This window comes from Caretta caretta, chromosome 6 (genome assembly GCF_965140235.1).
Source record: "Caretta caretta isolate rCarCar2 chromosome 6, rCarCar1.hap1, whole genome shotgun sequence".
Taxonomy (NCBI): domain Eukaryota; kingdom Metazoa; phylum Chordata; order Testudines; family Cheloniidae; genus Caretta; species Caretta caretta.
In genome coordinates this window covers 107,716,962-107,729,462 of record NC_134211.1, presented here as the reverse complement: position 1 = coordinate 107,729,462, position 12,501 = coordinate 107,716,962, and positions in this window count along the sequence as shown.

The window sequence follows — 12,501 nt, the reverse complement described above, 5'->3', positions numbered from 1 at the left end:
TAGGATTTGAAGAGGAGAGTTCTCTTTTCCCCCCCTCTGGCAGAGAGGAGAGAATTGAACCAAGTCTCCCATATCCCAGAGGAGTGCTCTAACTGGTGAACTAAAAGTTATAAGGTGGGCAGAGATACCTCCCACCTCCTCCTCTGGCTGGATTTTTAATGGGACCCAATCAGATTGGTGGCCTCTGAGGACGCCTACTGGAATGGCCTCTCCATAGACAACTCATGCCTCCCCAGACCTAGGGGCCACAATCTAAAGGGGAGGACACTTGACAGACCCACATGTCTCCTCTGCCCAGTGACCCCTCCCCCCACCTTGCACCCAGGCTGGGGCCGCCATACTCTCCCTGCCCCAGGTTGGGGGGCGGTTTTCTGTCCTTCTCCCAGTGTGTCCCCCGCCCTGGCATGTTCGGCCCCTGTTCCTGGCAGGTGGGCCCAGGCCGGGAGCAGAGGGGACAGGGTGGGCTGCCGACTCCCCAGCCAGGCTCTCTCAGGCAGCTGCTGTGCTGCATGGAGCAACAACTCGGGCGTGAGAAGTGACTACTCCAGTCCCGCCCCTTCTGCTCCCGGCCCGGGCCCGGCTGCCAGGGACAGGGGCCGAGCGTGCTGGGGGCAGGCGCAGTGGGAAGACAGAGCCCCCCTCCCTCTCCACCCCTCAGCAGGCCAATCTGGGGGAGGCAACTGACCCTGAATGCCCCCCACCACACACACACACATGAGCCCCTCTGTGTGAATGTCTAACTTTCCCTGCTTCGTGAAGCGCTCTGGGGCTTAGCCGGGAGATAGGATCCAAATGCCTAGATGGAGGCAGCAGCGCACACGCTCACAGGTGGAAACAGAGGTGCCTGGAGAAATTTTACTCTGAAAAACTTAGGCACCAACTGAGTTTAGGTGCCTACCGTGTTGGGCAGGTGTTTTATGGATCTCAGTGGAACCAAAACTGGGACTTAGGCTCCTAAACCCCAGACTCAGGGACCTACGTCTACTAGCAATTACATTAACAAGAACAGTTTCATAAAACACAGACATCTGGCTGGGACTAGAAGGTACAGCATGTTTATGTATTATTAATACTTTCAAAAGCAGTCTTCTGTGGCATGATTATATACACTAGAGCAGTGTGAAATGTCCTTTACAGCAAAATTAATTAATGCAGGTACCTAAAATCTTTTAATATGTGTTCATCTTTTTGGAATGAATTCCTCGTTTGGACTAAATACATTTGTTTTGCCAAATAGTGAAACAAATTAGGAGCTGAAATCGGTTGATTTGATTATAAATTAGCGGCCAAGTACTTCTTCATTCTTAGAAGATATAATCTGGTCAGGGAATCATGAGTCTATCATAATGGAAAATTGCAAATCCCAGCCTTATCCTAGAAGAGCTCTTTAAGGATTCTTGGCTACGTCTGGAACAATGATGCTATTGTCTCTCAGTTTAAATATTAGGCCTTGGCACTGAACATAAAATTATAGTGGGAGCCTTCTGAAGCATAACTTTGGGATAGAGTTATTGCATTTCTTTAAATGGTTTATCCTCTAAAAAAACATGATCTAAGAAAGTTACTTAGCTGGTAAGCCCTTCATAGCAGGGACTGTTTCTGTTATATCTCTGGAGCCAGCAGAGAAGGAGATAGACAACAAACAGACACAGAGGGAGCTGATGAATGCACAGCTTCTTGCTGTACTTGCTTTATTGTTCTGGCTGAAAAACTGAAATCAACCTGAAAGTGAGGCTTTGGGCTGTGGAGCCAGGGAGAGTACAGAGTCCCTTGCACATTTAAAGGGAAAGGACATCACAGTTTGTTTGCTAGATGTTTGCACAGCATCTAGCACAGTGGGCTGGTGCCTCGAGATGCCACTGCAATACAAACAATAATAATCAAGGTTTTCTTCAGTCTTTGTATCACATTGATGATATGCTGTAAGCTGCTTACACTACTAGGCAATCCGAGAAGAATGGTTATACATTACTCCTAGGCAGATATACCTACATTAATTAATGCACCATCCATTCTTGAGGGGACAGTGACTCCCTGAATCTGTACCTCAGAAGTCACAGATGTGAGAAGACAGAGTATTCTGCTTCCCTTGATATCTGAAATGAAGAACTCAAATGGGAGGAAGAGTCACATTTTCAGTAGCAAAACTGCATGCAACTGGGTGTGGTTGCATCACTTGCCTGTCCACTTACTGTCTATGCAGGCACAGGAAAACAAATATGCAAATGGCTGCTGGAGGCCCAGCTTTTCTCTGTGGCCTGGTCTCTGCGTGCGCCTGCAGTTATCATATGCAAATGTGTCCAATCATTTGTGTGCACAGAGCCTTATTATTATTATTATTTCTGTTACAATGGTGCCTTAAAACCTTAACCGAGATCAATGCCCCAGTGTGCTGCTAGGTGCTGTACATAAACATCCTAAGAGAGAGGTTCTGCTCTGAAGAGCTCATAATTGCCTAGACATGACAGAGGAAAGAGGAACAGGTGAAGTGACTTTCTCAAGCTACACAACACGTCAGGCAAGAGAATCCAGGTCTCCTGATTCCCAGCTCAGGGCCCTGATCGCTAGCCCATGCTTCCTTCCTGAAATGGTGATCCTAATAATAAGAGAGAAAATGAATCTAACAGACTCATTCTCCTCTGGGTTTCCTAGACCATATTTTGTGGAACCAGACTCTGTCCCCTTGTGAATATGGGCCAAAAAGATGACAGATGCCACCAGGCTATTTGACCTTGCGTAAAATAAGAACAGAGGGCTACAAATCTAAGATGGGGAAAATGGCAGCCACTGCAAAAGATACCCCAGGCCAGTGCCTTAACCACAAGACTGTCATTCCTCTCCAAGCACTGCAGGAAGATTCTGTTCCACGGGCATTTCCAGTTCAACCTGAAAAGAGAATTCCCAGAAATCTCATGAAAGAGAGCCTGCTTTCACCATAGTCTAGCTCAGGTCCAACCCTCTCTGGTTTGGATGGTGTGAATAGTCGGATGCTTTTCATGAACTCAACTTCTGTTCTGTTTGTGTTGTTGCTCTTCACGAAAATGCACCCTGCCCATGCCTCCTATATTATATTGCACAGCATTGTACTTGGCTCAGGGCAGGAAGTTAGTTTACCTTGGCAAATATATCTATGTAAAATCTCCTGAGGAAAACAATTTATTTAAAAGCATGTGGTTGAAAAAAAAAAAAAAAAAAAAAACCCTTGTGATCAGCAGAACTTTGCTCCCTCAGCTTGTATGGGCAGATTCACTCATAAGGCCAAGCTGTCATGGGGTTATAAAATAGAAACAAGTCCTTGTAAGAACTGATCTTTCTTCAATTGCCCTTGCATCTTTAATCACTCTCACCACTTTAAAAGCAGCAGATCTGGCAGCTGATAATTAGACTGAGCCTGAAGCAGGATGGCCAGTGGCCAGATCACGTCTCCTTTCATCTGCATATTTATGCATTTAAAGGAAAATAACTAGGTTCTTCTGAATCCATAAATTAAGTTCTCCAGGCTGGTTCTAAACTTTCCCACTGATCTTAAATAAGTAGAGTGTTTTTTTTTTCCCTCTTCATTTTTCTGTACTGGATATAAACATGGGAGAAGTACTGAGATGACCCACACAGGTTATTGATCCTCAGTAGCATGTGATGTGTCAGGCAAGGTAAAACCTAATGCACTTATTTTTGAGATAAATCTTTGATTTGATTCCTGGGACAGAAAATGTTGAACTCGCCAAGACTCCTTATATAAACTGTCTGGATCTTCTCTGTTTGACTAAACAACAACAAAAAATTACCCAGGCACTAGTGATCACCACATTTAAAATATTATCAAATACAAAACAATGTACTTTGCCCGGTATTGTACTGATTAGAAAATCATTGACAGCGCCTGTATTGGCACTGAGCCTACTGGAGATTCTGGGTCAATATCTGACATGATGTTCCCCTATATAGATGTCAGAATAAAAGAACTTGCTCCAAATGAGAGTCTCTCTCCAAAACCGTGGGCTGCTGGAGATCTTTCACAGTTCATACTGTCAGAGAAAACAACGGATGGTCGATCTCCCTCTATGTTATGCCTTCAACCCCTCTGTCAGAGGCAGACTCAGTTCAGCTGAACCGCCCCCTCCCGCCGTGTTTAGCGTTAATTATGCATTCTGGGTACAGAATGGCATGACAGGGCTGCCATTGTCTTTCCTTATCTCTTGGTAGTGAAGTGTAAGGAGTGATGTTGTGTGAATTGCTCAGAGAAGGCAAGGCTCACTTCACAGAGTATGGCAAGGATGCTTTCTCCATACCCCTGGCTTGTGGCTGGTAGCTTCTGACACTTTGGATGACATCACGTAGGACATTTCGCAATTCATTTTCAGTCTCATTCTAACCATTTTGCCCTATCTGACATGTGAACGAACGCATGCTTTTCTATTAGTACTGAATTACAAAGTATATCACTATTAAAAAACAGGATGCAGCGAGGACAAGAGGTTATTGCTTGTGACGTGCACAAAGCAATCAAACAACTGACTATGTCAAGCTGTTCTGCAGTGACTCAAGAGCGTGAGTACCAACCTCAGGGCAGACTGTTAAGAACAAGGGCACAAACCCCAACTTGGCTGGGGGCTCTATGCTTAGATTTCACCAACCAATTATCAAGTGTAAACTCTTCAGACACTATAATAGCCTTAACATGGAGTCACTGGCAGTCCCCTTGGGTATGCCAATCTATCTTGTCACCTAGGCAAGCCTACCTTTGTGATGGATGGTCAAATCACAGCAATATTCAGGTTACTTCCAGTCACAAAGGACCAGTCAATTATCTCAGGTCAATTGTACCTTAGATCTCACACCAATGACAATGCTTGTAGTTAATCCTATAATAAACTATATACAAATGTATTAATAGGAAAAAGAAATGAGTTATTTACAAGGCTAAAGCAGGTAAACAGACACACAAACCAGTTACAGTCTTACGTTTCAAAAGGTAATAGAAGCTTCTAGAATAAGCAAGATCTATGTGTCCTTTAGGACTAACCAGGCAAAGCAGCTCAGGATCCCTTGCTCATGCCTAGAAACCTTGCCTCCAGAATCCAAGCAGCAGTGAGATCTAGTTCCTCCTTGTTAGGGGGTTTTATTCCCTTTCCCCCTTCTGATTTGAGCTGCAAACTCAGCTGACGGGAGGAATTCATTTTCAAGACTCATCTTCACTGGGGTGTGGGGAGGGGAGAGTAACAACAAAGTCTTGCAACCTCTTTAACGTTCCATTCTAGTCCATCTGGTGTTGATGGGCCTTCCTTGTCAGGCAAGCCATAACACCTTCTGTTGGAGACCAGCATTTCACACTAGTTAAAGTCTCCGAGCTGGTACTAACACAGTTACAGAAGCTGACAGTGCAAGTGCTCAAATATTACCTCGCAATATGAGATACAGAAATTATGAGTAAGGCTAAGATTTTGTCACGGATATTTGTAGTAAAACTCATGGACAGGTCATGAGCTTCCATGATTTTTTGTTTATTGCCTGTGACCTGTCCCTGACTTTCACTGACAAAATGGGGAGGCGGGATCAGCTCAGCACCCTCTGCTGTTGGGGATCTGGGGTGTTCCTCCCCCCCCCCAGCACGGTGATTGGGGAGCTGCAGAGTTCCCTCCACGAGGATGGGCGCTGGGAGCTGTGGGGGTGCAGCTGGGAGCTCCAGCCCCGGGGCAGAAAATGTCATGGAGGTCAATGGAAGTCCATTACTTCCATTACTTCCGTGACATAATCGTAGCCTTAGTTATGAACGAGATTAATGCAGGCAGCAACTCACAAGCATTCAATAAAGCCTAAACACATTCTTATAAGTCTAATACCTATTGTAACAACACTAACACACAGGTGAGCCAGACTGATTTAATCTATATATTTGCCTGTATTTAACTGAGGCATGGAGATCTTGGCATGATATGGCACCTGGTCTGCCAGTACCACAGACTGCCTTTGGCACATTGAAGTGCTTAGCTACATACCAGTTCCTAAATTTTTTAATTCTCTATTAAAGAAAAGAATCATTTGCATTTCTATAGTGGTAAGCGTATTTCTGCATTGGCAGAACCTTCTCCGCTCTGCAGATTATACCGCTATAGCTCTGCTGGTACAACTCCCTGTATAGACACTCTATTCCAGAATAAAAGTGACTTAATTCTGGTATAATTACGCTGCTTTCAAAGCTCTTTTATTCTGGAATAGAGTGTCTGCACAGTTTTTTAAGATGGAGCTTGGTAAGGGATTGTCTGCACTTAAAACACTACAGCAGCACAGTTGCAGCACTTCAGTGTAGATACTACCTACGCCGATGGGAGGGATTCTCCCATTGGTGTCGTTAATCCATCTCCCTGAGAGGCAGTAGCTGGGCTGACAGAAGAATTCTTCCACTGACCTAGCGCTGTCTACACAAGGACTTAGGTTGGTTTATATCTGCCATTCAGGGGTGTGAATTATTCACGCCCCTGACCAACATAGTTAAACTGAGCTAATTTTCTAGCGTAGACCAGGCCAAAGTTTATGAATGGGTTTATGTGATGGGGTTGCTTGCAATAGTAAGGGATTGGACTTGATTACCCTTCCAGGCCTATTTACAGTGCATTAACTTCACTTGGATGAGACAGTGAATCACTTCCCGGCTATTTAACGAATTAGAAGAAACAAGAGGAAGATTAAGGGGGAGTTTGTGACTCTCTTTACAAACATAAAAACATAAGAATGACCATACTGGGTCAGACCAAAGGTCCATCCAGCTCAGTATCCTGTCCTCTGACAGGGGCCCATGCCACGTGCCCCAGAGGGAATGAACAGAACAGGCAATCATCAAGTGATCTATCCCCGTTGCCCATTCCCAGCTTATGGCAAACAGGCTAGGGACACCATCCCTGCCCATCCTGGCTAAGAGCCACTGATGGATCTATTCTCCATGAATTTATCTACTTCTTTTTTTAACCCTGTTATAGTCTTGGCCTTCACAATATCCTCTAGCAAGGAGTGTGAGTTGCTCCGAACAAACAAACAACAGCCTTGAATGTAGCACAGCAGCTAGTTATCGGAAATGCTTCTTGGTATTTTCCATCTGTTGTTTTAGGGAATTTCATTTGTGTCCTCAAGTCTTCAAGACATTCAGAAGCGGATAGTAAAATGCCTGTCCAGCTATACCAACATGCTGATTAACGTGTCCCCCAAAGGTACATTATCAAGCTTTTAATCTGAGCCACAAGTCTCAAATCTGTCATCTGAAGCAACGAAGGGTGTCACAGGATGTGTTTTACCAGCAGAGAATTCACTTGCTGAAGGCATTTGTGAGGTAGGAGTAACCTCATGAGAATTGGGAGGGCTGGTCGTTTAGCTTTATAACTTTGGGATAGCCCAATGCCTTTAATTCATTTTGAGGACAGATCATGCATTTCCAGTACAATAAATAGAACAGTCTGATCCAAACCCTGTAGAAGTTGTCCAAGAGAGTAATTTCATTGATTTTAAGTATTTGTCCTTGTGGTAGGTCTTGGGTAGACTAGGATTTGGAAGGTGTTAGTTAACATGTAACTACATAGCGTGTAGACAAGACAATGCGCCTTTAACTCAACCCCTCTCCACTAGGCTATTAACAGGCACTATCTACCACATTCCAAATCCAAGTCTAGATGAGCACTTAATGTTTAAAGCAAATGGAAAAGCAGGTTAAAAAATAATGACGGCCTGGCTTTATGGTTAAGTCATAGGACTAGGAATCAGGTGATCTGAGTTTTATTCCTGGGTCTGTCACAGACCTTACATATGAACTAGGGCAAGACATTTAGGGCCTGTCTTCGCTATGTTAACTCAGAAGATCAGCCTCCAGGTTAGCCTAGCGTGGGTCTGAGCAGCCATACTACAAAGCCTCATGGTGGAAATTGTGGGAAGGCATTGGAAGACTATCAGCATTTGAGTGATTTAGACTGCGTCTTAATTGCAAAGTAGGCAGATTATTTGTCTGAGCGGAAGCACTCAGAGCCTCAGGGTGAATGCACCCTCAAACTTTGTGCATGGATGGGAGAAGAGTTAGCTGCAACACCTGGGAAAGAGACCTAGCTAACTGCAGCGAAGAGATACCCTTACGCTCCTGTGAAATTGTGACATGAAGTTTCCACAATGAATTGGTGAGCTGAAATTTAAGCAAGGTAGACTTAGCATTCATCCCCTCCAGCTAGCACCCTGCGTCTGTAGATGCAGATAATTTTGCCCCAATCTGATCAATTTTATCTGCAGAATAACCTGAATTTTCCTCACAATAGCCAAGTGAGGACAGCTTGATTAACCAGACTATCCACCACCCAGAACAAAGCCACTGCTTTAGATTATACAGCTGCTATGGAGGAGAAACAGAAGTATTTCTTTGCCTTCCTCACACTCATGGCATAAGACTTTAAAAATCATTAATGATGCAGTCAATCAGTTTCTGCATGAGGCTTCCATCAGCAGAGCTCTAACAAGCTGCCATTTTGCTTCATCGTCTGTCGCAGATCAGCTGTAGACCATGTGAGGCAGAGCCAGGGAAGATGGTATCTAAGGGTCAGTCTACTGATAGTTCAGGACAAAAGATCATTGTAAATCCTATTAAACTCCCAACAGAGAAGTGTGTCGGCGATACAGTATTGTATTCAGACCCATCTAGAAGCACTCGTGTTCTGTTCACTAATGAAAATGGACCATCAAAAGGAGAGTTATATTCTAACTTCTAACACGGGCATTAACATTTGGTCCATGACACAATCCGCAACTCTCCGATAACTAATCTTAACCCAAACCCCACACAGTGTGGCCAGCTGTAGGAGTTGAACCTAGCACCTGGGCTAATCCCATGGTTGTCATGAGAATCTTGAACCAACTTAGCCAACACATCAATGGGGACATTAAAGTCATTGAGAATTGATGCTTGTAAAACACGCAGTGATCCTCAAATGGAAGATGTATTACAAGTGCACAGCATTGGTTTTGTCAACACAAGTGCTGTTTTCAGATAGTGTGTTGTTTTTTTCATTATCAAGGTTCTGCTCCCCATCAAGTGCTAAATCAGATATGAATTCCCCATTCACACACTTGAAGACAGTCATCCTTCATCTGTTGCTATTTATTAAATTATGCTGTATGTCTTTGCAGTGAACAGTATTTTGTTTTATGAATACAACTTTCTCTCTGTTATTGCAACCTTGAATAAATGAAGAATATTAAAGATTTTTTTTAAATGACATTCCTTACTTTTATCTATGGGGACAACATTTTCTCCCAATAGCATTGTCCTTTTGGAAGATGTGATAGACCTACTGGGTAAATACTTTACCTCCAACCACATGGTTCCCATTGCAATTGATTCCCCTGCTGTTTCCTTCTAAGCACTTCCCCACCTTACTTCTTCCACAATGGTGACTTCAACAGTGTGACTGATAGCGGAGATAAATTTATTCCAGCAGCTGGTTTTGGGCAACAAACTTATTTACCTTAGCGTGCACTTCAGTTACTGAAATAAAGATATTAGGGGAAAATTTTACTGCAATTGATTTTATAAAGACCTTTGATGAAGCTTTAGTGTAAAAGGACAAAAACGAACAAAGATTGATTGGCCTGGTTGGGATATGAAGATACTGCTCTCTCCATAAAACACCCACTTTTCACACAAGAGGTTTACAGAATATACTATGGTTGAGGAGGGCATGTTGGTTAGCGCATCATAGAACCGAAAGATTGCCAGAAATTGTAACCTGCAAAATGCAGAATCTGGATTATAATACTGCAGTTTGTTTACTTTGAATTGCCATGGAGTTCATTCTCCTGAGTTCTTTGAGCTCAGTGGGAGCCTGGGGTGCACAAGGAATGCAAGAAGGGACAAACAGGAGTAACTAGGGATTGGGAAGTTAGAAGCAGAGGAAGTTATTTTGTGGATTCAAAATTCTTTCATATATATCAGAGGCTCAAGTCCTTTCTCATTCCAGGGCACTGACTCCCAAAGGGATCACTCTCCAACTACAAGTTTGGATAGTGTTTTGTTAAAGCAACTAATTAAAAATAGATACAATAGATTTGCTTGGATTCCACATACTCAGCCTATGACCACTTAATATTACTAAGCCAAAGAGCAGAAGGAACAATGCCTGACTTCATTGGGTTCGGTATGAACACAGCTTTGCCTTCAAAAGGTCTGGTTCTGCAATCGCTGTAAGCCAAAATGCCCAGTGAGTGGAATGAGGGTTTTTGGTATCTAAGGACTTCACTATTACTCAGCAAACCTGGTGATCCAAATGCTAGAAAAGTAATAAACTGAAAAAGACAATCATGTTTATTTCTGAATTGGAACCATTGAAGATCAGAATCTAGACAGTAAATTCACTATCAGACAATTAAGAAATGTTGATTGAGTGAGAAATCTGATCCTGGATAACTTAGAAAACTTAGCAGGACAGTCTTTCACTTCTAGGTGCCTGATCCTGCATTCATTGCACACCCAAAACTCCCATTGACTGCAGAACCTTGCATCATATGAGCTCATTCATATGAGTCTCATACATACAAACCCCTCCACTGAAGTGCAGTGCCCATATTATAGGCCCTGGGGAGCTGCACCGTGGATACAGGGAGAATTGTGCCCATAGACTAGGAGTGGCACATTTTCAAAGTGCGTACTAGGTCTCCACTTGCGCTTCAACGCAACTGGGCGCATACATACCTGCACTCAATTTGTAGGTGCAAACACCTGGGTGTGTACTTCTAATAGCATGACACCTGAATATTCATAAGTGTTAGAATTTGCACCTACCACATTGATTAGGAGCATTCAGTTTTGTCGGTGCCATGTTTAACACATGCAGAGGTGTTACCCTGTTGGAAGTGTGCATGAACTAGTGCACATAAAGGTACACAGCTGGTCCCAGTTCAGCATGGTACTGCTTGCACGCTTAGAGTTAGGCACCTGCATGTGCACTTTAGAAGTTAGGGGTCTGAAAATGTATCCATTAATTTGAAATGTGTAGGCTATGTTTTCCACATGTGGCTTCTCGCTTGCCAAGTGCAAATCAACTCAAGGGGATCCTTTAAACCCTTCATACCCCATTTTAAAAAATATATTTATTATTTGTTAGCCCTTTGTGTGTGCACAGCCCTTTGGAAAATACAGGACATGAGCCTCACCTCCCCAAAAGCTTCTAGATTTCTTAGACTATGTCTACACTACGCGCCTTTTAGCAACACAGGTGGGCCACTACAGCCATGCCGCTACAAGGTGCGCAGTGTAGCTGCTCTTTGTTGGCAGGAGAGCGGCTCCCACCGACAAAACACAGTCCACACCGCTGCTTTTCGTTGGTAAAACTTTTGTCGTTCAAGGGTGTGCAAAAAAACACCCCCGACCGACGAAAGTTTTACCAACGAAAGTGCAGTGCAGACAAAGCTTTAGTTGCTGTAGCTCTGACTCTGGGATTTGCGTATTTACAATAAACAATGTCCTCCCCCGCACCATCTGCACAAGGGCCAGGCCTGACTACCACATGGGAAACAGATAATACAATGAAGACATTCTGAAAAATTATTAGCCCAAAGGGGAGACCTCTGGGAGTGCTGGGTGTTTCAAATACTTTAAAAAAAAAAAAAAAAAAAAACTCGGGCCTTGACTTTTCATCAGGAGTGTGTAGAAAGATCTTTTTAATACGCACCAGGGTCACTTCATTCTTGCAGTTTTCAGTCTTTATCCCCTCTCTTTCTAGATCCAGCAATGAGACTACACACCAGCCCTTGGCTGTTGCCATGAGGGTGTTCTGATTTGTCTCTCTTAGGGTTCAGAGAGATGGATACAATCTCAGTAACTCTTTCTAATGTAGAGCATCACATGGCAGATGCCCTGCAGCCCTCACCCAGTAGAGTCAAAGTAGAACAATAGAGGACCCCCTGCCAGGGCCTCTCTCTCCAATACACTGGTCCTGTAGAAGTGGAAGGAAAGTCTTTGACTGTCCATTTAAAAAGCATTATCTTCACAAAGCCCATAGCAGGAGGGTCATCATGATAAAAAAAGGCTTGTTGTTGTGCTAGATAGGCATTTTCATTAATTGTGTCATTTTGGAGCATAATGCAACTAGAATGGATTGCATGAGAAAGCAGAAGTGTAATGGCTCTGCTGTGCCTTAATGGAGCACTAATGAGCTAACAGGTGAGCAGCTACATTAGCAAAAAGAAAAGGAGTACTTGTGGCACCTTAGAGACTAACCAATTTATTTGAGCATGAGCTTTCGTGAGCTACAGCTCACTTCATCAGATGTTTACCGTGGAAGTACGGTAAACATCTGATGAAGTGAGCTGTAGCTCACGAAAGCTCATGCTCAAATAAATTGGTTAGTCTCTAAGGTGCCACAAGTACTCCTTTTCTTTTTGCGAATACAGACTAACACGGCTGTTCCTCTGAAACCAGCTACATTAGGAAACACAGAATAGCATGTGACAAGGAGCACAGCCTGAGGCAAATGCTCA